The sequence below is a fragment of the Dunckerocampus dactyliophorus genome, chromosome 21, assembly GCF_027744805.1.
Source record: "Dunckerocampus dactyliophorus isolate RoL2022-P2 chromosome 21, RoL_Ddac_1.1, whole genome shotgun sequence".
In the NCBI taxonomy this organism is placed as follows: Eukaryota; Metazoa; Chordata; class Actinopteri; order Syngnathiformes; family Syngnathidae; genus Dunckerocampus; species Dunckerocampus dactyliophorus.
Window position 1 is genome coordinate 13,878,314 of NC_072839.1, and position 26,755 is coordinate 13,905,068.

The following is a 26,755-nucleotide window of genomic DNA, read 5'->3' on the forward strand; positions in this document are numbered from 1 at the left end:
AGAAGGCTGTAAAGGTTTAACTGTTGAGTCAAATTGAGTCAAACTGTGAACTGTTAATTGGACCATAATTCTGAATTGTAAAAACTCATAAGTTAATTTTTACAGTAGAAAATATATTTGAAAGTATACTGCACCACACTGCACGCTGATACCACAAATGCAGCTTGTGGAGTTACCTCAGGACTAAACAAATACTACATGATGAGGTTGCCCACAGCCACAGCCGTTTTTTGGCCCAGCACAATCAGCTTTGCCACAGCTTTCAAAGTGTCTTCTAGCTGAATACCGGATCACAGAGATAACAGAAATATCTCTGAAACGCCACCTCTAAAATTACCCACTCAAGCTGTGTTGTGTCGTCCTAACAAAGCCCCTCCACCGGCTCCAGCTGCCAAGCGGTGCTCCCAGATGTTGACTCAACAACGGATGCATCACGCTAGCAAATGGGAGCGGCGGCCCAATTAATGAAGAGTGAGGCTGGTCCACATGGAGCAACAGCCGTCTTAATAAAGAGAGCTGACTGACTGGGGGAATACCTGTGCACCAAATTGGACTGTGCACCACTCAGCTTGGGTAAACACACGGACTCTGCTGTCCATTTGTCCGCGCTTGTGGTTGAAAGGCTGTAAATGTGACGACGTTAATGCGGCAGAATTAGGCAGCTGCAATAGAGATGAAACATAACACACAGGAAAGGTTTAAGAATCCATCTGTTCTACAAGCCTTTAAATGATTGTCTCATTATTTAAGCTTGTAAAACAGCAACATGTCATAAGCCGGCACCACAGTCGTATTTCCGTTTATTTGACTGCCACTTTATCTCCGCGTGCACCTTTCAGCGCTTTCAGCTGTGTGTAAATCTTGTTGGTTACGTGAGAGCCGCTGAGAGGCACAAACTGGGAGAGAAGGCTGGAAATGTTTGCTGTCAAACACAGCAACCCTGCAATGCTCACATACTGTTACTATTGTTGTTTTTTGATGCAATGAGGGTATTTGGTCAATATTTTTCTCTTATATTTCACTCATTCAATCCCAGCCATTTTACAAAAGACAACTCCTCCAGTACCGGCCTTTCAAGGCACATACAATATCGGGTTCTAAGCTAATGACAAATAACTTTTCCTCCTTCCTGTCATGTGTGATTCTTCTGTTCACATGATCTCTGCCGAGCTCTTATCAAATGCACTTCTGCCACCTTGTGGCCGTTTTTAATGGCTTAAAATTGCTGTAAAGTGAAATCCATTAGTGGAGAGTTGCATCATCGCCTCTTTTTGCCTCTCGTGCAAAAAAAAACGTAAAAGACTCAAGTATAAATATGTCGTTGGGTTTATAAAAATGTACAACTACGTGTTCGGTATTGAATGAGTTAGGTGCTGTGCACCTCTAAGTCACATGTCCATATTGGACAAAAAATAATCTGAAAAAATAGATCTAACAGCACAATTTGCTTTTTCTCTGGCTTTTTTTTTTTTGCCCAAAAATTGCATCACTTAGTAAAGTTAAACTAGCATGTGTCATTTCTACAGTGGTTAACTTCTTTTTACGCTTGTGTGACACTTTAGAATGTTAAAAAAAAAATGCCACTAGTGTTTGTCATTCGTCATTAAAAGTGTTACCATTACCGGTGGTTCACTTCTTTTTACGCTTGTATGCAAGAATGTTAAAAAAGCTCATTTCATTACTCATCGTCCATCATTAAAAGTTAAGAAGTGCTATATTGCTTTAGCATATTAACAGTAACAGTGGGTAACTTTTACGCTTGTGTGACACCGAAGAACGTTAAAAAATGTGGCAAATTCAAAGGCTGTTCGACACATCTTATTGCATTACTCTTCATCACTTTCCAGTCTTTTGTTTTTACACATGAACAGTGGTTAACTTGTTACACTTGTATGATACTCAAAAATGTTTAAAAAAATGACAAACACAAGGCAGCTCATTGCATGAGACACAAAAACATGTGAACTAGTCAAGGCACTTTTGATGCAGCTCTTTGCACTACTCATCACGGGACAGTAAGACAAGGGACAGTAAGACAGTATTTTGTTGTTTTTGCATTTCACTACTATGAACAGCGGTTAACTTCTTTTTACGCTTGTATGACATTCACGAATATTAGAAAATGCACTAAAAATACGCCTCTAATGTCGAGACGTCAAACACCAAAGGATTAACTCTTGCTTTTTCTTTGGATTTGTGTGGCTTTTACTGTACGTGTCCCTTAATCTAAAAGGAGGAGCTGGTAGTCATGTCACCCGTTACTATGATGGCTACGGTTTGGCCCTGGCACTGGTTATTTCTTCAACATGATTTCCTATGGAAGAAAGTTTTGCGTGGACTAGAAATAGAACTAGAGCTAGACTAAGTAGAAATGGAAGCGGACTGGAGGTGAACGAGACTGAACAGCGGCTGAAAGTAAGTCGACTGGTGAAAGCTCCTCAGGAGTGGAGGACAGGATTGGAACGCTGGCTCCAACCAGCGGACAATAAGATTAGCCAAAGGCAATTAAACTTTGGGGGGGGCCTTGTCTTGAGAACCCCAACCCACCCCTTTTCATCCTCACCTTCCCTGCAGCCCATTGTCATGTGATTAACTCCCAAGCACCAATCTGTGGTGGTGGTGAGGAACAAAACATCCGCTAATCACCACAATCGCGACTGGGAGCTGCGCTCCGGCAGCTCCATCATGTGAGTGATGAGCCTCCAGCTCCTCGTGGTGAGGAGGTGCTCCACGGTTGCCATGGCGCTCCATCACCATGTGACTAGCAGGCACTGTCCTCGGCCTGCATGACGGATCTGGATGTTCTTTTAGCGGGATTGGATCAATCCATATTTGATGTGAACAGCCCACCTCTGTGTGCACCTTACAGTGCATGGATGCATTTCCCTCCACATGGCAACGTCATTATCACCATTTCAAACATCTCTTCAACCTCAACACGCTTACTCATGACGTGTCTCCGACGAGCTAATGACTCGCACCCCAAACCACCCTACCTCCTCCCGCGCGCACATTTTATAGCAATTTCATTTGACAATAAACCCTAATTATCCAAATGAGCAAAAGCCAATTGCTGAATACTTAATAAATCCAGGATAATCCCGCAGCAATCACTTTAGATCCACATCGCTTTGTAGCAAAGGTAGAGATGTGCTGTAATGACGCCCATTTCAACTGCAGTGAGGGGCTAATTAGTGTATTTACTTGAAATCACAGCCCAGGACCACTGTGACCCGTGCATCTCATTGGCTGAGCTCTTTCCCTGTACATCATGTGACGGATGGACCACAGTGGGATGAACATTATCCAAAACAATCCATTAAAGACAGCGACATTGTTATTTTTCCTTACTTACACGCAGGGGCAGGCGGTGCGTTTGGTACCTGGACCTAATCCAGCTCTTAATAGCACCACCGTCATCCCACAATTATTACCTTGCTATACATGTGACATGAGAGAATTGGGGATGGATACCATTCTTACTGGAGCATCTTCCAATACATCCAATATACTGCGTGTGCTGTGCCTTGCTTTGTCTTTCATGTGCATTCTTATGAGAACAGGACTCACCATTTGCAGTGGCTAACTTCCTTTTACACTTGCATGAGTTAAGATGTTGCTCAAATAAACCGAAGTACGGGTTTTTGTTTTTTTTTTGTCAGCTCTACCAGTGGTTGACTCTCAGAAATGTTAACACAGTATGCATAAATGCATATCCATGAGGAACGAGACGGACAAACAAACATTTAAGGTTGCTTTCACCTTCGTTAAAGACGTGATTCTCGATGCGACTGTTCCCAAAAACATGCGGTGGCAGCGTTTTGTCGTGAGTTATTTCTTGAATTCGATGGCTTTTTGATAAAGAAGGTGAGAAACGCTAACTTTCTTTGGGTCCATTTTGGGTTATCGAGGTGAGGAACACTATTGAATTGAAGAAATAACTCATGGCAAAACAGGAAGGTGGCGTTGCAGAGGAAGGTGTTGCCACAGCATACGTTTGGGAACACTCGCCTCAGGAATCCCAATGTAATGAAGGTAAAAGCAACCTTAAATGTTCGTTTATCCCTTTAGTTCATCATTTGTATGCATTCCCAATGTGTTACTGCATGTACAGTATCAACTACAAAAATGTGTTTTGTGTTAACATTTTTGGCTTTTCTGGAAGGGATTAACTGGGTTTACATGATTTCTTATGGGGAAAATTGATTGGGTGAGAGTCGGACCTTCCAGAACAAATGAACTCATTCAATACCAAAGACATATTTATACGGCGTTTTTTTTGCGCGACAGGCAAAAAGAGGTGATGGTGCAACTGCACAGTAAAAGATGCCACTTTTCAAGCAGTTTTAAGCCATAAAAACGGCCACAAGGTGGCAGAAGTGCATTTGATCAGAGCTCTGCATGGACCATTTGCGTGTAAAAACACACTCGGCAGCAAGGAGGAAGTGAAAGAGCGTGGAGGAGGGTAGCGTGCAGAACGTTACGCATTGTAGACATTTTAACACATGCACATGTGCACAGCTTGGTTCCAAACGTGAAGATTGTAAATAGATCATGGTGTTATATTTGTAAATAGTTATTTTGATGTCAAACAACCCTTTTTGTGTTGTTTATGTTGTAGTGTAGTTGTTTAGATATTTGAGCTGTCACAAAAGCAAAATATTTGTGTCAAAGTGAAAGTTACGCTTGAAATGTATCTTTTCACAAAAAGCTGGTTTTCTCCCTTTTTTTTTTTTTTTTAGTCGGGAACTGATATTTTCCTGAAACTTCCCTATGCTCTACTGCTGATTACTAAAGAACGGAAAAAGGTAGAAACAAACGTTTTTTTCTGATGAAAGACGGGAGTCTAATCTTTCTTTCGGTGGGTTGCATGTTTCTATAGCCATAGAACACAGTATTGTGTGCCTTGAAAAATCAGTCAAACTGGTCTAAAATGGCCGCTACTTTGTCTGGGATGGAAAGAGTTCAAGTGTATGATTTATACTCCAGTATAATTGAGTGGGATATGCTATGTGAAAAGTTCACGTGGTTGCAAGTAGTGACTCCCTAAAAGTTTTAACCTGAAACTCTTTTGCCAAAGCAACAGAAATGTTTGACACATTTTTTATTTATTGCATTGCGGTGTTTCCCAGCATGACACGCTGGCTGCGCTAAATCCCAACAACCTTTATTTGTATATTTTTCTCCCCCCCTTCACTCTGGCTGGAAGCAGCCAGAAAAAGACGTGCACATGCCGAAGCCTGCTTTCAAGAAATCTGGAAAACAAAGTGCCCACGAGTCACAGACGAGGGCGCGTTTGGACACGCGTTGGATGCAGTGACAGTGATGGATGGCGTCTAATGTGCTAACTGATTTATTTGTTTGTGCCGCATCCAATAAGAAGATTAGATCAACAATAACGGCTTGATTGGATCGTTAGCCAACATGGATCTTCAGTAATACATTTGATTACGCTGTTTTTGGCTTTAGACGGCATGGGGGGGGTGGAGGAGTATGGCATGTATCACCTCCACGTGTGTTCCGTGCCATCGATAGCCGCTGTTGCTAGGAGATGCTAGCCCTGCCTCCGCCCCTGCATTATTATATCACCTGTGCAATTAGAGCGCTTGAATGAAATTAGCAGTGTGTGGAAAGAAAAAGAACAGAGGAGAACAAAAGTTTAAAAATGAGGTCACGTAAATGCATGCTCTCCGGAACGTTCTGTCTGTTTCAGGTGTGCCTCACTGATCGTCACAGGTGTGGCGTGTTGGCGCCATAACCGACGGGATACCGGGAAGCAGAAACCAATTAAGCCGGCGACTAGTATGACTGTCTTTCCCTCTGGGGGTCTTTGTGCCGCAATAAGTTCCTGAGACCTTTTTTTGTTTTAATCTAAGCAGGAGGAGGAGAGCACTCCATTTAATGACAACGTTAACCAGGCTTTCTGATCATGTGACCCCTTGCAGACGGCTGCCACTCGCTCAAGGAAGGTAAAAACGTGTGTACAGGTCGCGGCGGTGTCGTCGTTCCAGGCCACCTCCACGATCGCAAGCAATCACATGCAAAGTAAGACCGGCGTATAAACCTTGTGACATAATCCCCGCCCGCCCCACCCTCTCCAATCCCAAGTGTTGATTTCTCCTCACACCCCCCGGAATTTCCTCTCAGAGAAATTAGCATTTAGCAATTACACGGTGTCACCAGCGATTCCTATCTTTGTAATGAGAAATGACAGCAGATAGACCAGAGACACCCAAGCTTTGATTTCATCCTCAGCAGGGGGCGGGAGGACGTTCCTGGACGCTGCAGTGGAGAGAAGGCGGGAATGCCGATTATGGAGGGCGGACGGGAGCTTTTCATAGAAGTAAAGGTTCATAAAAGAGCTTGTTGCTGACATTTTCCAATCAGGGGCAGTGCCCCAGCAGAGCCAGCATGTGGCACTGGGGTGGGGTGAAAACATATTTTTAGTTTTAGTTTTAGAGTTATTTAAAAAAAAAAAAAACAGAATCCTGATAGTTTCTTGAAAATTTTTCCTGTTTATGCAACTCTCCCTGACCGTTCTGTGCTGTGTGAGGCAGCGGAGGCCCCATGCATGATGGCATTTTCCAAACAATCTAATAATGCCGATAGTTGTTGCTGTGCCTGCAAACTGAAGCCTATTGAGGCAATTTTAATATAAATTAATAGATTGAGATGTGCAAACATTCATGATAAAAATATGTATATTGTATAGTCCATACAATGCTTAATAACATTTTGCTCAAGGTTTGGGAAATATTAAATTGTGAGTTATTATGTTAAACAAATGAATTTATTTCAACTATGGGGGGGCTTTATGCCAACATTAAATAACTATAAATATATCAAATTAATTGAAATGTGAAATTGTGTTTTGTGACCAATGTATTTTATGACTAATGTATTTCATCCTTTATATATTGATTTAATATACAGTTTTTTAAAAAATTGGGCACCAAAAAATCCACAGTTGCATGTAGCATAAACTAGCATAGTTTTGCTAAATATAACCTTCTGTAGTTGCATGTAGCATAAACTAGCATAATTTTGCTAAAAATAACCTTCCGTAGTTGCATGTAGCATAAACTAGCATAATTTTGCTAAAAATAACCTTCCGTAGTTGCATGTAGTATAAACTAGCATAGTTTTGCTAAAAACAACCTTCCGTAGTTGCATGTAGCATAAACTAGCATAATTTTGCTAAAAATAACCTTCCGTAGTTGCATGTAGCATAAACTAGCATAGGTTTGCTACAAATAACCTTCAGCAGTTTCATGCAGCAGAGACGAGCAACGTTTTTGTGACTTCCTACAACAAAAACAAGCATAAACACTACGCTTTCATGTTTTTAAAAACAATCTTCCATAGTTGCACGTAGCATAGACTAGCACTTATTTGCTAGCCCTATAACAAAAAGAAAGCTAAAGACTGTGTACTAATATACCTTTCTGAAGTCTTAAAATGTGTGCTCTGCTGTTTGTAACTTAAGAAAAACTCCACATTATAGCACATGAACAGTAAAATAGCCACCAGTGAGAAAACAACACCTCCCAACATAAGAATGCAGATGCAAGCTTTATGGCGAGGCAGTGGAATGATCCTTAGCATTAGTTCAGTGTGTATGCATATGGCAGGGAAAGGAGAAAGGAAAAGCAGTCATATCATCCAGCAGGGCAGATTTCGGGGGGGATCAGGGTGTATCTACCGCCTGAGCCCGCAGCGTAGATCACCGTGGCGTCGCTCATTTGTGTCTCACGCCGCCGCACACGTTTTCAAACACTGACTAAGTACGCCACTCGCATTCATCGCCATGACAACCGCAACCAATTTTTTATTTTTTCCCCCCTCTTCTCCAGCGCCGACTGTCAGACGTGCACATTTGTCATCATGCTGCTTTGCATTGCGTGTGTATTTACAAATACATGTTGTACCACAGCTTGCTGGGAGAAACTACAGTAGCAGTGTTTGCATGACGATATTGTCCTCATTGGAAAGACCATGCTGCACGTGTCAATCAAAGGCATCAATGCAAACAACATTCTCATGTTGCTCTTATTTGCATCACCCTTCTCCTCACACACTTGAATGCACCACTAAAGATGGATGGGACACAAATCAAGTAAATATTATTATTCTTATTTTCTGCTGCAGGCTGTGGTAGACTGAACAGAACAGGATTAAGTTTCAAATCCTGTTTGGAACCTGTTGCAAAATAGCCATGATTTACTTGAAATCAATTTATTTGCATATTATTAATAGATGAAATATTATTAACAGGCTGAGGCAGATAGAAGGCCAGCTTGGATCGCTAATGCTCGCTAGTGTCAGCTAAACAGGTCACAAAATATCAATAATTGCCGTAGCTTGTCTTTACATTCACCGCAGATTGCTAATGCTAGCTGACTTTACCGCGGCAGCTAATGCTAATGTCGGTTAGCGTGAGCTCCATTTAACAGCGGGCTAGCTAGCGACAAGGCAAATCCACACAAAGTATCAGTAACTGCCACAACTTGCATTTGCCGCCGATTGCTAGTGCTAGCTAGCTTTAGCGCAACAATCACCACAGATTGTTAATGTTGGCTAGCTTTAGCTCAGTATTCTACCTATATGGATCAATAGTTACTGTAATGACTTCTGTTTACAAGTCTTAGCTCAACAATAGCTAATGTTAGCAAGTGTGAAGAAGGAATGCGTCCTATTATTAACGCTAGCGTTTAGCCTACTCTGACACAGCAGTTAGTGGAGGCGTCCCAACTCAACGTGTGACCCGAAAGACCCGAGTCACGTGTCAGGACTTAGATGACACGTGTCCTCGATGGAAGACTCGTCTCGGCCCCGTCTCATCGGCTCAGTGCTGACTGACAGAGCGTCTTGTCTGCTTTTGGACACACAAAGACATTGCCATATAAATGCTAATTCTAATGTACGCTCTGTTCCCGGGGGGATTAATACGCCAAACCCCGATGGCTGGTTCCGGTCGCTCCGAGGATTTGGATGACAATATGAACTTCTTCAAACTGCACGAGGAGAACTAATCCTTCATTTGTCAGTTTTTAGCGTTTTTTTATTTTTACTTTTTTTAGCCGCTTTAATTCCAGGTAAACAAAAGCATCCCGAATGTGGGACGCTCTCATTAGGATGCTGACTCAGCAGCGTGGAGTCGCCGTTATGGCAATGAAAACGTTTACGCATCCCTCGGATCTACACCAGATAACAACTTGTAATATTTAACACTTTTATTATCAAACATTGAGCAGGCAGACACATGAAAAAAACCATCGTCCCTCTGCGGTGCGGCGAGCTATCATCTTTTACGACGCACGTGGATGGTTTTCATCGGGTGTTCTACCTTCTTAACAATAGTAGGAAGAGCGTTCTCAAACAAACGTCACCATTGCTGCGGTGCACATCTTAAAAGATGGACACTAATTAGTCACAGCAAATCTGAGTCAACGTAAAACATAAATCTTTAACGTCATTGTTTTGACCACAGAAAGGAAAATATGGACCAACCCCCCTCCACCACAAGGCACACTGGGTCCCTTCCTGTTGAGGGTTGTGTGCTTGCGGGTTTCCCAGCATGCCTTGCGGGTCATAAAGTCGTATAAAGTAGCATTGTTTTGCATGTACTGTATGCATAGTTAGCGTGTAAGTGTCTATTTCGATACCTGAGCTAGACAAGCTCCTGTTGGTGTGTGATATGCGAGCGAGGGCGTGAGTATTGCTGCAGAAAGAAGAACATCACGCAAGTTGAAGTTTGCCTCCGACGCTGGCGTGCGTTTTCTACCAGTAAAGCGGCCGAATGATGAGGATTCTCAACACAAAACGGGGGGTGCTGTGACACATCAACTCATTCAATCCCGGCGGCCATTTTACATGATTCGGTCTTTCAAGGCACACACAGCATTGTGTTCTATGGTTCTATAAACATGAAAGCCACCGAAAGAAAGACTACACTCTCGTCTTTCATCAGAAAAAAAAAGTTTGTGTCTACCTTTTTCCGTTCTTTGGTAATCAGCAGTAGAGCTTAGGTAAGTTTCAGGAAAATATCAGCTCCTGACTAAAAGAGGGAGAAAACCAGTTTTCGTGAAAAGATACATTTCAAGCATAGCTTTCACTTTGACACAAATGCTTTGCTTTCGTGTCAGCTCAAATACCTAAACAACTACATCACAACGCAAAAGGGTTGTTTTACATCAAAATAACTATTTATTTACAAATATAACACCATGAAGTATTCACATTTGGAACTGAACTGTGCGTGTGTGCATGCGTGTGCATGTGCATGTGTACAGGTAAGCTACCCTCCTCCACGCTCTCCCACTTCCTCCTTGCTGTCGAGTGTGTTCTGATATTCAAATGATCCATGCCCAGCTCTTACCAAATGCACCACTGCCACCTTGTGGCCGTTTTTATGGCTTACAACTGCTCTAAAGGTGACATCTATCAGTGTGCAGTTGCGTCATCACCTCTTTTTGCCTCTCGCACAAAAAAACGTAAAAGACGTACTTGGGATCGGGCGTTGGGGTTTCTGAAAAGGTGTAAATCCATCTTTGGGATGGGATGAGTGAGTGGAATGATGATCTGCTGCAGGGTAGAAGCCTCTTGTCCCCAGGACAAGTCCCTCACAAGCTCAGACTCAACCACCTTGGGAACTTTCAGGTCGCTTTAGCCTCTACTTTAGGTGCCCCCTCCCCATATGCGCGTCCTTTATACGTAGCGACACGTACAAGTTCAACATTTTCACTAGAAGATCTCCGTGCAGGTTGTACTGATTTGTCTCCTTGCATGCAAGTTTTATTAAATTGCTCCTCTCGTTATGGTCCCATTTTTCCTAGACACGATGAAAAATCAGCAAATGCTGAATCGCGGGTATGCGGGGCTCCACTGTCTTCCTGGGCTGTTAAGCTTCTCTTCGTGTCTTAGCGTTTATCTGCTACTAAAGTGGAAGTGCTCTTCTCTTGGAGACGTTACCCCGATTTAGGCCACAAAAAAACAACCAAAAAGCATTTGTCATTTCGTTATTACGTCCAATTTGCTCTTGTCCTATAAAAAGAAAAGACGGCGCTCTCCTTTCGCATCAATCATACGTCATTTTCTTGAAATGTTATTAAACGCGGCGTATTGATTCCATCGTATTCGGCAAACAACAGCGTCCCCTTTTTGTTTACGGCATGAGTCACTGTCACGTTTGATGAGGTGTCAGCGGCCAAGTAAACACGGCGGCCAACGGGTAGTCTGGCGAGCGCGCACGTCAGATCTATGGAAGCTGACAGCCTCGTCTGGAAGCCATCTTGGAAATGTAATTTCACGACAAGCGTGAATGTCAGATACATCATGTGCTGCCGCCGCTACATCACAGGCATCCATCACACTTCGTCATCACAACACCTTCTTTTTTCTAGAAGCCAACTAAACAAATAGACTAAAAGCATGTGGACAACATATTTCATTTGTACTTCATCTTGGCAACGTACCGTAGTTTGGACAAGTCTCATTTGCCTCATTTCATTTCGCTCCAACCCGAGTAAAATAACTTACGTTCAACATTGTTACTGCTGCGCGTTCAATAACAGCTAACTCTACTTAGCTGACAACAAATCGTGTGTGTGCGCAAAAGCAGGAAGAGACGGGATGTGAAACAAGCAGTACGTTCACATGATGGCACCCTCTCAGAAGCTGAAGGAACCCGCTTGCTACAGTCCTGTTATAGTAATCCCTCGTTTATCACAGTGAACTGGTTCCAGACCCGACTGTAATAAGTCTATTTCAGAAAAGTAGGATTCCTTATTTATCAGTTGAATATTAGAGCATAGAAAATATGTTTACGACCTTCTAAATATGGTTTTTAACATCATTAGAACCCTCTAGACATGAAATAACATCCCTATAGTCACCTTTACACCTCGTACCACCCAAAAGGGTAGACATAATAAGGGTAAATAAGCCATTTAGGACATAAATAAGACCTGTGCTTGTGTATGTTGCTGTAAATGTGTTCTAGTGCGAGGGGACAGAAAGTGACGTCGGAGGTTCAGGGTTGAGTTTTAGGTCAGCGTGGGTAACGGCAGCAACCATAGCTCAGATTAGGGATTACTGTGCCTGTTGTGAGATGATTCGAGCCCGCAATAAAAGCCTGCTTTTCCAGCGATCAAGTCTGGTGCTTGTGTGTCTCACCCAACATGACAGCAACATTACTGACATCTAGTGACCGTCTAGTGACCATCACGTCTTTGAATGCGTCTTATGTTTGCATTTTACTTCATTTAGTTCAAAATGCTTAATTTTGGCAAAGATGTTTGACTAGTATCACTACCGGTACTCCAGTTTCCTCCCACATTCCAAAAACATGCATGTTAGCTTCATTGGCTACTCTAAATTGTCCATAGGTGTGAATGTGAGTGTGAATGGTTGTTTGTCTATATGTGCCCTGCCATTGGCTGGCCACTAGTCCAGGGTGTACCCCGCCTGTCGCCCGAAGTCAGCTGGGATAGGCTCCAGCATACCCCCGCGACCCTAAAGAGGATAAGCGGCATAGAAGATGGATGAATGGACGTCATATTGAACCACAAAACAAGCGTGATTTATCAATTAAAATATTTTTGATGAGTGAAGCTGTGAAATTCAAAGCACGAAGTGGCGAGGGATTACTGTACTAGTCGATTTTGTCATCGATGTCGTTTTTCTTCGTCCTTTCTTTCGATCTAACCAAGTAACTGTATTGCTGCTTTCCTGAAAACTGGTCCACAAGTGTAAATGTCAGACATTTGAATAAAAGTAAACCGACAAACATCCATGTCAGCAACGTTGACTTGGTTTTCCTCGAAAGCGCCAAGTCGAAGATCAAGTGTATCGAACACCTTTGAACTACACAAGGAAGTCCAACATCGGACAGAAAATTCTTCAAAATCCTGTTGAAAGCCTCCCTGGAGGAGTGAAAGCTGTTACACTCCAACAACTCCTCATTTCCTTCACTTTTCACTCTGTACTTCTGTCGATACAAATGGTAGCGCAACGGCACAACCACCATCCGCCCACATCCCAAAGCGTCTCATAGTTTTAGTAGAACACGTTCCAAGTTGGCCGTAGCTTACATCATCACCATCATCATCATCATCGCCAAAGTGCACATCAAAGCGTTGATGAAGTATCATCGCAGCGCTCCACTTGTCTCATACAGAAGAATATTGCGCTAAATTGGCCCGCAAATTATACAAAGGGCCCGGGCATTTGCAAGGCTTTGATTCCGGAATGAGAGAAAAAAAAATCCTAATAGGATGTAAAAGCCAGCGAAGAGGTTCTATTGTTCAGAAGTAGTCGTGTAATTCGTAATCAGACATGGAGAAGTGAGAGGGGAGACAACACCGCCATGGATGCTAACATACGGAAATAAAAAGAATGGACATTTGTATCTGTAAGAAGTTCAAAGTGTTCCATGAAAATACCGCATCTCAGCCGTGTGATGAAGTTGAAAAAGTCTGTTGGTATCAACTTTGGTCTTTGCTCTGTTTCACCATTGTTTTTTTATTTTCTAAATATAACTATACTAATATTTTTACTTTATTCCATAATATTTGAACTTTTAGTTTGTTTCTCAGAGTAGTATTTTTCGCCATCATAATATTGCAGTGTTATTCTCGTAAAAGGATGACTTTTTTCTTATTATTTTGACATTATTCATGGAACATTGCAGCAGATATTTCAATTTTTGCTGTGAAATAATTATTTCCAAATATTTCAATTTAATTATTGAATAATGAACATAAATTTTATTTTTGTAATATTATGACTTTATAACCATAATATAACTTAAAAAAACAACATTTAATATTTTCACTTTATTTTCGTAAAATTACAGTCATTTTTCTTTTTAATTTTCCAACTCTTTTATTATTTTATTATATACTTCTTGTAATTGCCTTCTAGTCATTATGACTTTATTCCCATAATATTTTGACTTTATTCTCCAACTAATTTTCCCAAATTACACCTTTATTCTGTTGTTTTTTCAGAATATTATGACATATTTGTTTAATATTTCAACTTTATTCTACTAAAATAATTTTTTCCTGACAATATTACGTTATTCTTGTAAAACCATGACTTTTCCTCTCTAATATTTTGACTTTATTCTTCTAAAATTACTGCAGATTTTTTTTTTTTTTAATTATAGCTGTTTTTAAAACTATTTTGTTTTAGTTTTTTTGTTAAATTATATTTACAATTATAACTGCGGGCAACCAATGGCCCCCGGGTGACACTTTAGAGACCCCTGTGCTATACGTTGTTGCTCTCTGTTCTGGCTGCCCCCTCTTGAAGTAAGTACGAGTCACTGTGATTGTCTATTGCTCTTAGTTCTCCTTCTCTGTCTGTCCCTTCTTAAACCATGCTAGTGACATGACCAACTAATGGCCTGGCAAAGTTTTTGGAGGTCTGTGTGAGTTGGGGAAGTGGTCAGTCTGTTCATCAGAGCAACCTGGTAGTTTTCATGTCAACGTACCCTCAAAGTAACGTCTTCGTCGACATGGTGCCATCTCGTGTGCGTGACAAGACACACCATCCTCGATATTCTTAATTGGAAGTCATCAATGTGAAGACTTGTCAAGATTACTTTCCGCCACTTCAGCTCCACGCAAACGTCCTCTAAGTAGGACTGACGCGAGGAGGCTGCTAAGACGTCCCACAGCTGGACTGCGGCGGCCTCGGTGACACTAATAAGAGTGCGAGACTGGAGTCCAGCTGAAAGGCAGATCGCTGAGAGGCTTATTTGCCGCTCGTCTCCTGACTGATTTACTGAGAACTTCACAGATGGCGCCCGCCTCCTTCTACAGCAAAGTAAACAGCATCACAGCACGAAACCCCCCCGTCTGCACCCCACCACCCAAGTGGTTTACAGTACAGGAACATTTGTTTACATTGGGAGTCGATGCAGAAGGGGACAAGGCTGCGTTGCGCCGCATTTTAATGAAGCGCTCTGATTATTTCTCTTAATCACATTCAGTGGCACTTTTTTTTTTTTTTTTTACCGTTGCCGCGTCTTTATCTAGCAAGCAGTCGATATGACGGCAACGGGGAAATGTTATTGGAATGGAACATTTCCTTCAAGCCATTTGCATCTCATTTCCTTACTCTTTGCCACGTAGCATTCGTACGGCATCCTATGGGCTCCTGCCTCATTCGTATTCCGCTGCTGTCAAATACTAAATAGCTCCGCCGTGATAGACTGATTCACAATATAATGTCAACCATTCCGGACTGTGGAGTTTACAGGCAGCCATGTTTTATTTATAGCGCTTTAAAGTGTTCCATTTTTTTGGATAGATAGTTCAGGCACAGTCGCAGAAATAAGACTCATAAATGGCCGCCGCAAATGAAAGAAGCTGTTTATTCATGTCCCATTCCTCGGAATAAAAGCAGATTTCAGTAAATGTTGTCTTCGGGGACAATTCTTTTGGCAAATGTTGTTTTTTGTGCTAACAAATCTTATCAAGGTGCTCAGAGATGACAGAGACGGCCAAGGAGTCAAGGTCAAAAAGATGCTGATGCTTACAAATGCTTTTTTGCTCTTGTCTGTACCCTCTTAAGCTAAGTACTCCCTGGTATTGTTGCCTTTGGTTGCTGTTTGCTGTTCTTCCTTTATTCATTTCCACTTCTCTGTCGCCTTTTGCACAGTATTCAGGCCCAACTCAGTTTGTCTTAGGAATCCATTCCTAAAAGGTCATAAAACGAAAAAAACTATTTTTCCCTGAAGAAATCATGTAAATTCAATTAATCCATTCCAGACACCCGAAAATAGGAACAAAAATACAATTTATAGATAACAATTACAGTAATCCCTCGTTTATCACGGTGAATTAGTTCTGGATCTGACCGTGATAAGTGAATTTCCACCAAATAGAGCGAACAGACCTTCTAAACCTTCTGTCTATGACCTGAGGGGTTCCACGGGGGTCAATCCCGGTACCCCTTTTGTTCAATCGGTACATGCTGCCTTTAGGCCAGCTAATACGCAGCTGCAATGTCCTACCACAACTATGCAGACGGCACTCAGATCTACGTGTCACTGACAGCAGGTAACATCAGCAGCTTTTTACCACCTAAAAGAAAAATGCCCAAATCAAGGGAATAATGTCTACACCAGATTGAGAGACTAATCCATGCCTTTGTCTCCAGAAGGCTGGACTGCTATAACGGCCTTCTCACTGAGCTCTCTAAACGAGCTGTAAAACAGCTGCAGTACATCCAGAATGCTGCTGCTCAAGTCCTGACTAGAACCATGAAATATAACCGTATTAGTCCAGTACTCAGGTCTCTGCACTGGCTTCCTGTCACTCAGAGAATGGACTTTAAAACAGCTCTGCTTGTGTCCAAGTCTTTTCATGGTCTTGCGCCAAAGTACATCTCTGTCATGTTAGAGCCACATGAACCATCTCGGGCTCTGAGAAGCTCAGCGGGTGGTCTCCTGTGGGTGCCCAGAGTCAGGACAAAACACGGTGAGGCTGCGTTTCAGTTCTACGCTGTCAAAATCTGGAACAGACTTCCAGAAAATGTGTGACAATCCTCAACTTTGTCCCCTTTCAAACCATGCAGGCACTAACCCCGTAGAAAGGTTAGCTGTGTTTACTTTTTTAACAAGCCAGTTCGCTGATTCTTATTAGCTTCACAACTTTGGCTTAGTGGCCCACAAAAGAACCACAAGTGCACGAGGGTGGGGAGCTTCACTCCTCTCCGTAACAGTTTGAATTTAAACGGGATCTTTTTTTATGACTCTCAGTCTTAATTAGAGTTCAGGAATGCGTGACTTTAAAAGGTGTACTCTCGTCTCTCCACCTCCTCGCTTCCTTTTTTCAGGGCCATTTAGTTTCAATTGTGCTCGCCACACGCCGGCGAGGAAAGTTGTAAAAGTAAACGTCGCCGGCGGCCATCTCTCACTGCTGTTGACAATTAGCCGCAAATGAGATGACGTCAGAGGACGATAAACATGATGAACGCTCCAAGAGTGTCAACAACTTCTCCACGCTACTAGTTACGCGTTTGGCAGTTAGCTTGAGAACAAACACAGTTAGTTCTATGAGCAAAAGCACATTGCATGTCTAATTAAGCTTTACCTTTTTTTTTTCCCAGGTGAACGCTATTTTTCTGAGTTTACTGCCTCTATAAGATAAATGTTATTGAATAATGCATGATTACATACACAATAGGTGTAGCCACAATATACAATAAGTAAACTGCAGCTGTGCAATGCTAATAAAGGTGGTGAAGGTCATTAGCGGTAATATGATGTAGCGGCTACACAAACACTGACTGACAAGCAGCTCCAGTCAAGACTCTTCCATATTTAAAAGACGATTAAAGTCCTAATGAAGTGTTCACTGATGACTGATTGAGTGCACATCCTCAAATGGAGTGATTATTATTCACTTTGCCTTGGCTAAATTTACACAATAGCCTTCGCAAACACCTGATGCTGCAGCTTTGTTTTGCTCGCTTTCTTTATTTATTTTTGGTTGTGCTTGAAATTAAATGTCTCCCAAAAGGAATTAGATGGAAATAGAAGCAGACCGCTCATTTGCATAATCTAATGCTATGTTTATGAGGCGGCCTGATGTAATTTGAATAAGAATGAGACTGATAGCGATTCAGCTTGTGACGGCCTCCTTCCCCCCCAAGGTTGCAGAGCGCCGAATGCAGGTAGAAAGTCCACAAGCACCTGTTTGGCTGGTTACTAATAAAGTCTGCAACAAATGATTGGCTGGAATAATGACTGCTGATTGTTGCGGTGGAGTTGTCACACCGTTCATTAGCTGCTATTCCGTGTGTATAAATCTCATAAAGTCTCATATACTAGTCTCATCTCATATACCGTCTACACGTTACGGCATCATACATTTGGCTATTGATCCTATTTCTACACAAATGCATACATTAGTGTGCACAAGTCATACAATATATACTATAAATACTCCAGTTAACGCCTATATTGCATTTATTGCAGTTAACGCCTTTATATTTTGATCCAAGCCTTTATTTTTTTAAATAGCTTTTCAAAATGTCATATTTGTCGGAATGTGTGCATCATGAGCTGTCAGCATCCCAACAGCTTTGTCTACCTCTGCATGCACTTTAAAATGTTACCACTCTTCACGCTGTTGGTGTGGACCTAATGGGTGGTCAGCATCCAGCAGCTTTATCAATCTCTGCATGCGCTTTAAAATGTTGATACTCAGCTGCTGGTGTGTGACTCATGCGTTTTACACTTGCCGTAATGTTGTTGACAGTAAACACTCAGCGCTATTAATGCTGGCTGAGAAGTTTGCTGCTTAGCACTATTACAACATTGGTTGTGTTGCTGCTCCGGTAGCCATAAATCGTTTTCCACCCAGCCACATGGAATGGTGCTGTGAGATAATAAGATGACGTTGTACAGTGACCATTGCGTTTAACACAACAGGACAGGAGAAATTAGTCCTCTGATGTTACATCCCAAGTCTGAAAATTCACAGTTTGAACAGCGAAAAAAGGCAACTTTTACGGGGCAATCAACAGTGTTTCTGTAACAACAAGCCAACAAAAGTAAGACTGCTCGAGTGCCGAACAGAAGCCTCCAAGGACACGTTGGTCAGAGGTTAAATCTCCCACGGTCTTGTTGTTTACACGAGGATGAAAGTGACACACAAAAGGAAAATTGTCTTTTTGAGTTTGGACAGCAAGCTGTGAAGACGCAATGAAATATTCATATGCTTTTCTATTGTTTTACTCACCTTCCTTCTCAAGGGTCTCTGAGGCTTCCTGTCCCACTTACAGCGGCTGCCATGTTGGTCTCCAGGGCCACGCTGGGACGGGAACCCGTGGTCCTTGGGAACAGGCGCTGCATGGAAGATAACGCGGGGACAATGAAAGCCCAGCAGGACAAAAAACAAACAAGACTGCTTACATGGAAAGATGTTTTTCCAAATTCTCCTAATCTGTTACAGACTATTTTTATCACCCCCTCCTCTGCTAATTCACTAAGGACAGCAGCCTCCATTCCTTTCATGCGCATGTAGAGTTTTCAATTTGGACGTCTCGCACCGCAGCAGCCGCTCACACTGCTCGTTGTAATTAAAAGCAGCAATTTGTGCTCATTTCTAGAAAATTCCTTGTCTAAAAAATCTCCAAGCAAATCATTCTACCGTCATCATTCATTTAGTTTGAAGCTGTTTTTGTTCAGCGCACTTCCGTTGTTTTCAAAATGGCCGACATTTTTCCTGACCCTCTGTGATATTACATTAAAAAGAGAGCCAAAATTGACTTTTTTTTCACGATCCAGTTCGCTTTGTTTTACTTCTTAGTTTGTCTACAAGCTAAATCAGCGGTTTTAAAATATCATTAGCACACAAGCTACTCAGCTAACTAGCTACTTTTTGCTGACACATGCTAGCAAAACACCCAAATCATCAAAAGTTCATGTTTGTTTTTAAAGTAAAGGTGGCAATGTAACATTGAATTGTGCATTTTATTTCTTACTAGGCGTTAGTGAAGATGCATCCAGCTACTGTATATGGCACCACTGTCGTAGTCAAATATAAACACACGCACTACTTGACTAACTAGCTAGTTTCTGCTGACACATGCTAGCCAAACAATCAAAATAGATTCTGTTGATCATCTTCATCTATGCTAGTTTGTTTACAAATTACTGTGTCAAAGAAAATTACAAACCACAGATTTTTTTTTTGTGAGGTTACCATGTGTAGTCTCCTACTTACCAGCTAGAATGCTAAGTAAGATCAGATAAAAATCACCAATAGAGCTAGTTTGTTTTACGTAAATAAGTCCATTTAACATTGACTTTGACATTTTACATCTCACTTTGTGTAACTGAGAGGCTAAATCACACCGCTGCAATCAAATATTGTAGTGCATTGGGAGTATTTCCTGCTTTCCAGCATGCTTTGCGGCACTGCTGTGTAAATAGTTGTGTATATCTTGTGTTTAATGTTATTAAAGTTGTTGTTTCTCATTCCTTGTAGTGCTAGTAGTTGTCCTGTTAAGCTTGTTGTGATATCCTAGCATGGATTTTTGCTGAGACATGACGCAGATACTACATATTTTATTTTGTGCGACTTGTTGTTCAAAAAACCCTGTAACTGATTTTAAATTCTTTACTTAGGTAGTATTGTTAGCTAGTGTAGCCTCCTCCTTCCGTGAGCTCGCATGCTAAGCCCAGGTCTGCTTCTTTTTTAAATGAATGTGTCAATTCAGTAATGACAAATGTGCAATTATTGCAGTATACAGTCTTTTGCTCGCTATTAACTCTTTCAATACCAAAGATGTATTCATACATTATAATCCCCCAACGCCTCATCCCAAAGACATATTTATACGTCTTTTCAATCTTTTTTGCACGAGAGGCAAAAAGAGGTGACGACGCAACTGCACACTAATGGTAATGCCTTTTAGAGCACGTTCAAGCCATAAAAACGGCTACAAGGCGGCAGAAGTGCATTAGATCAGAGCTCGGCATGTGAATTTGAATGGAAAAAGCATACATGACAGGAAGGCGGAAGTGGAAGAATGTGAAGGACAGTAGCGTGCAGAAGGTTACGCAGTGTAAGGACATTTTGACTCATGCACACGCACGCACGCACGCACGCACACACACAGTTCGGATCCAAACGTGAAGATTGTAAATAGATCATGGTGTTATATTTGTAAATAGTTATTTTGATGTAAAACAACCCTTTTGTGTTGTTTATGTTGTAGTGTAGTTGTTTAGATATTTCAGCTGTTACAAAAGCGAAAATATTTGTGTCAAAGCAAAAGTTATTTTTTTAAATGTATCTTTTCACAAAACGCTGGTTTTCTCCCTTATTTTTTTTTTTTAGTCAGGAACTGATATTTTCCTGAAACTTCCCTATGCTCTACTGCTGATTACTAAAGAACTTTTTTTCCTGATGAAAGACAGGACGCTCATCTTTCCTTTAGTAGGTTCCATGTTTATGTCAGCATAGAACACAATATTCTGTGTGCCCTGAAAGATCAGTCAAAATCATCTAAAATGGCCGCTGCTGAAGGGGTTGAGTTTTGAAAAATGTCTGGGATTGAATTAAAAGTTATTTGTCATTGACTTCCATCGACGTTAGCAAGGACTATTGCTAGGAATAGCATGATCCTAATATTGCGGCACCTTCAAGGTGTGTCAACAAAAATATATACGATGACAAAGTGCAAACAGAAAAACAAGTACTTGTGGTTTGAGTGAAAGTGCAGGTGTTGGCGGCGACAATCCTGCGTTGAACATGCAGATGCTCTTTCAATTGGCGCGCGTTTGGAGGTCAAGTGAGAAATGATGAGCGCTGGCGTCGCAGGTGTGGCGACGCATGCATGCATGCGGGCGGGGTGAGGGGCAGCAGGTGGTCTCATCAGGTTGCCGTGACCTACTGTTGCTCGTCGCAAGTCATGTGGAAAAGTGGAGGGGAGCACTTAGGTTTGCCTGCGCTTGATTAATAAGGACACAGAGAGGCAAATATGTGCACACAGTCGCCGGGTAATGAGCCGCAAATGTGATTAGGTCTTTACGCTGCACCTGCTTCCAATCGAGCATCCAGCTCCGCCCCCCCACTGATACCGCAGCCAAGTGTTTGTTTCTCGTCGGTGCAGGTGTGAGGTACCTGTTAGCCTTCTCGAATGCTTGATTGTGTTGTTGTTCTCCTCCAATGCAAGCTTTGATTGGGAAGCCTGCATGGACTATATTCTAAATCACACTCTCTACCCTTCGGTCCCGCTCATAAAAGTGCACCTTGCCATTGAGGTGATTAAAAGAGAATAACGGCAAATTTCACAGCATTAGTTTAAAAAGTGAGAATCATATATGAGGTGGCCCCCGAGGTGCCTTCAGGGTTTGAAAAGTGGACGCCAGTTTTGGAGTTTGACTCACCAAGTTTTCCACAGCTTTATCTCAGCAGGGTTCCTTTTAAGAGTGCCTTGTGAGTGGCAGCTGGCTGCGTTTGCATAACACCAAAGTCCTGCACACAAAGGTGACAAAAACACAACCAAGACTGTGACTGCTAATTCAAAATGAAGTGTTATTTTTAACATTATGCAGGCCAAAGGCCTGACTGTAAGGAGTTCAGTGTCAAATTTGGAAACATTTCAGGTTGAACATCTTTCTGGGACACTGGTGGACTTACGGAATGTCCAGATTTAGAAAACGGAGAAAGGATCAGTTCCAGGGTCCAAATTAGCATCCCAAAACCACACGAGGATCAGTGAAAGACTTAACATGGAACACATGTGGCAACACACTGTGATGTCGGAGTCTTGATCGGAAATTTTGAACTTCTGCTGTATGTTGTTCTTCTCTTAACACCCCGAGCCATTCACCTCGTACAAGCTGCTTACATTTTCACTTGTTGCTGTAGGATGGTCGGTCCCAAATCCAGAATGTACCCCCTTCGCACGTAACATCAGAGGCGGTAGGGAGTCTGTTTGGAAAGGATTAGTGGAAAGAATGTCCGTCACGCTCACTTTTCCCACCCTGCGTGTTGAAAGTAGGGCTGTCAAATGATTCCACTTTTTGAGTCAGATTAGTCCGTTTTCAAATGAATCCATCACCATTTGCGACTATGACTGAAACACAGCCACCGCTGGCCACCCCATGCTTCGAAATGTGCGGTTTCAGTCACGGTTTTTCAGAAATATATGAATAAGTCATGCCGTTTTTGCGGTTGACCACAGTCTATTATTAGTCAAAGAAATATGCAGCTTTAAGCAAATAAGTTTGGAGTGTTCGTGAATGCAGCTCGAGAATGAGGATGTGTTGTTAAATTAAAAATGTTGTGAAAAAGCTAGATTCCCGTCGATGCTTTGGGACTTGGGGTGTCACGAGATACCCAGTTGACGAGACGAGACGAGACGACACACGCGATTGGGTCAACAAGAACGAGAGGACTGCTTTTAAGAAAACCTCCTGACCCTTCCCTGTAGGACCAAGCTCAGAACCTGGGGAGACAGAGCCTTCTCCATTGCCGCCCCAACCCTCCGGAATTTATTGCCTCAACCACGCCGTGCCTGCTCCGACCTTCCCACCTTCAACCCACCTATTTAAAACTGGATTTCATGTTGAACTTTTTATACTTTGCTGCTTTGCTTTGCTTGGCTTTGTTTTGTTTCTAGTTCTGCTTGTTGAATTTTAGTGTGCCTTTCTGCTCTTTGTTATTTAGCTTTATACTGTTTTTATCTTCCATTGTAAAGCGTCTTTGAGTACCTTGAAAAGTGCTCTACAAATAAAATGTATTATTATTTTTTATTATTATTATTATTAAACATATAAGAAATATATGACAACATATTGGTGTTCCAAACATGTCCTGTTTGGAGGAGGGAGATGAGGAAAACGGACACGCATGCACATGGCGATACATTCTCATTTATTGTGTGATGAATCTATTACTGTCACAGGCTTGCTGTCCGCAAGTTTTTTTTTTCTGAACAAGAAATCTTGTCACTTGTGAATCTCACAAGATCTTGTGGCACCCCTATTTGGGACAAGAGGACTTTTCTGAAACATGCTCACTTGCTAGCTGCACATGGCCTACTTTGGGACGAAATACGGTTCATCAATACAGCGGGATAACATTTCGGAGCGTTATCGTACTGTTTGAGAATGTAATTGTCGTATTTGATGTGATGTGATTAGCGTCTGGGAGTGCAGGCAGCCTGCATGACAACCAAGTGTGCCATGGGGCTATGCCGTGTATTTTGCTAGAACCAAACGTGGCAGAAGGCAACTCGGTTGATGGTGATCGAGCTATTTTAACGATATTTAAACAGATGGAACAATACCCCCAGTCTCACGGAACTGGAGAAATCTTGTTGACTCGCCTTAGCATCAAGGCCAGTAGTTTGGAATTATGCATGTTGGTATCCCTCACCCTGATAATATGAAATGTAAAGGTGTTAATATTGCATGGAATGGATGTAAATTCCTTTGAAAGTGCGGCGCTTGCAGTCCTTCAAGGGAGTGACTCACTTAGCTACGTTAGCCGTGTACATAATAGATTAAGTCAGCTTGATGACCCCCTCTGCCGAGCTCCTATAGCTTTTTATGACGTTTAAGGCTTCTCCCGACAAATGTTTATTCTACAGTCGCTGAAAGAGATGTTAATATGGGCGCGAGCAAAGCACACACATATAAAAACCCTTAAATCAGAATGTTTAGCTGTGTCACATTAGTAATAGGAGAAAGTCATTTTTTCCCTGTTTAACGACGAGGCCTTGTGCCGCCGGGAATGTTTTATTAACGACCACAGAAGAGAGTCGGGAGGCGCGAATGCATTAAATCCTAAATATTAGCGCTGTTTAGCACTTTTACAGCAGCGTGATTAAGGAGCTGAGTGTCCGACACAAGTTGTTGCGGTGACCTCGACTTTCCCCGTCGGCCGTGTCCCTCCCTGGAGCTTCACGGCGTTCTCAGCTATCATAGCTTTGGATCGTGGATAAAGGCAACAATTGATTCATTATCTTCAGCTCCCTCCGGGCCAAAATGGATACTTGTCAGAGTTGGGGAATTTAACGGGAAGGCGTTCAAGGTTAGCGCGGACAAGGAGAGAGATAAAAGTGTCCGTTTAAGTTGCTCTAGATCAAACTTGCAAACACGGCCGAGAAAGACATCGGGAGCTAATCCTCGCCGTAGACTTATTGAGCTGGTGTTTTTCTTTTTTTTTTTTGACATCTTCCTCTGACGTTTTATGCATTCCGATCAAGACCGATCAGACACTTTCATGTTATCGGCATCGCCACCCAGCCAGGCTCCGACCGCCAAGAACAAACGCTCTCTCCCATTACCCCCATACAGAATTTCCCGAAGCCTCACCATTTTCCGCTGAACTTCTCATTCTTTTATGTCCTTAATCAAAATTCCTTTCCAAAAGCACTTTCCGGTCTCGCTTTCCTCAATAGACGATCTGGGGGGAACAAGATCCATTTTCTAGTTCAAGGGAATTCAAATAAGTGGTGGTGTGGTGGTGGTGGGGAGGTGGGATCAGAAGTGAAGCCTTTGAACGGAACTGCTGACATGATCATTAAACGGCGGACAGTAATAGAGTAGAGTAGTGATACTTTTGTTCACCTATCGGAGGCATAATAGATTAGAGGAGCCTTTGACTCAACATGCTCGGCTTGCAAGTTCTGCTGTTTAAGAGCTTGTCATCATCACTCTGTTTCTGGACACTTTTGATAGAATATTCATGCCATGAATACTTAACGCCTCTTAACCACTTACACGGCTTCAGCCCGGCTAAGAGGGGTTTATGCTGCCCACTCTTGTCTTCGAGTATTGTTCTCAAGACTTTCTGAGCAACCTCACTTCAGAAATACCGTTGACCATTGACCCGCACATGTAGGACGACACAGTCCGCACTGTAAGTCCACACCTCTTTTCTGAAAAACGATGAAGACAATATGAATCATTTTTTGAATCCTTTCATCGTGTATCTTTGTTTGCTACCGTTGGAGTGATAGCTCGGCGTGGTTTGTCTTGTTTGGTTTACAACGGATGCATTTCCTCGGGTTTTTTCTACTCAGTGTGAACACAATCATCTGGATTGCTAAAAGTGACCGGACATGAAGTCCAACCAGTGCCAAAATAAACATTACAAAGCCATGATAACCGATCTTGTCTTATCTTCTGTTCCGAGCTTTGCTTCCAAACCTTATCTGTTTGGCCGAAATGCAGCGTGAGGGCCAATTGCGGCCCGCGGCTGTTTTTTTTGTTTTTTTTTATTGGCGCGTGGCGTGGCACATTCCAAAAATATCATTCAATAAGACATTGGAAAACTCCAGAAACTCCAGAAACTCAAAATACTGAGAAAAAGGAGGAAAAGTTGTAATTTTACAAGTAAAACATTGTAATGTGATGAGGAAAAAAAAAGTAATTTTACTAGCATAAAGTGGAAATATTACAGAAAAAAAGTTATTTTTTTATTATATGAAAACCAAAACAGCAAAAAGTTGTCATTTTTGGAAAATTAGGTTGCAGAAGTCAAAATATTATGGGAATAAACTCATACTTATGAGAAGAACATTTACAAGAAGAAAGCTGAAATAGTTGGGAAAAAAACAAAAACAGCACAAATGGAAAAAAACTGTAATTTTACCAGAAGTCAAAATATTAAGAGAAAAAAAAAAACAACAAAAAGTCAACTTCACTAGTGTGACATTATGAGGAAAAATAGTCATTTTAGCAATAAAGTTGACATTAAAGAAACAAATAATTTATTTTCAAGTCCTAATATTATGAAAAACAAAACAACAAAAAGTTGTAATTCTTGGAAAAATAGGTTGCACAAAGACTTACATTGTGAGAATAAAGTCATAATTATGGGAAGAACATTTACAAGAAAGCTAAAGTAGTTGGAACATTTAAAAAAAAACAGCAGAAATTGAAAAAAAAGCTGTAATTTTACAAGAATAAAGTTAAAATATGAGGAAGAAAAACAGTTGCATTGTAACAAGAAAAAAGTCACAATGTTATAATAAGGCTGTAATATGAGGAAGAGTAATTGTAGCAGCTTAATGTTGAAATATTAAAGATTTTTTTTTGTTGTTTTTTTTGTACAGTAATTGTACAATAACAATAAGTTGCATTTTTTGGGAAAATGAGGTTGAATAAAGTCAACATATTATTGGAATAAAGTCATAATTACGATAAGAAAACTTACTAGAGGACGTTTTTTAAAAAACAGGAAAAATGGGAAAAAAAGAGACCAAAGTTGAT

The 26,755-nt window shown here is 41.6% G+C and overlaps 1 protein-coding gene across 5 annotated transcripts in view; it reads right to left on the minus strand.

Annotated features, from left to right (window-relative positions):
- Positions 1 to 26,755, minus strand: part of LOC129174290 (cadherin-6-like) — a 402,680-nt gene that overhangs the window by 199,957 nt on the left and 175,968 nt on the right. For 3 of the 5 annotated variants that reach the window (XM_054766132.1, XM_054766131.1, XM_054766137.1), the window contains exons 1-2: positions 21,917 to 22,006; positions 18,759 to 18,865 (exon numbers count right to left, since the gene is read on the minus strand). The gene's annotated coding sequence lies outside the window, so the exon portion shown is untranslated. Of the gene's footprint in view, positions 1 to 18,758; positions 18,866 to 21,916; positions 22,007 to 26,755 lie in introns of those variants that run through there. The other 2 variants (XM_054766133.1, XM_054766135.1) reach the window with 2 other exon arrangements.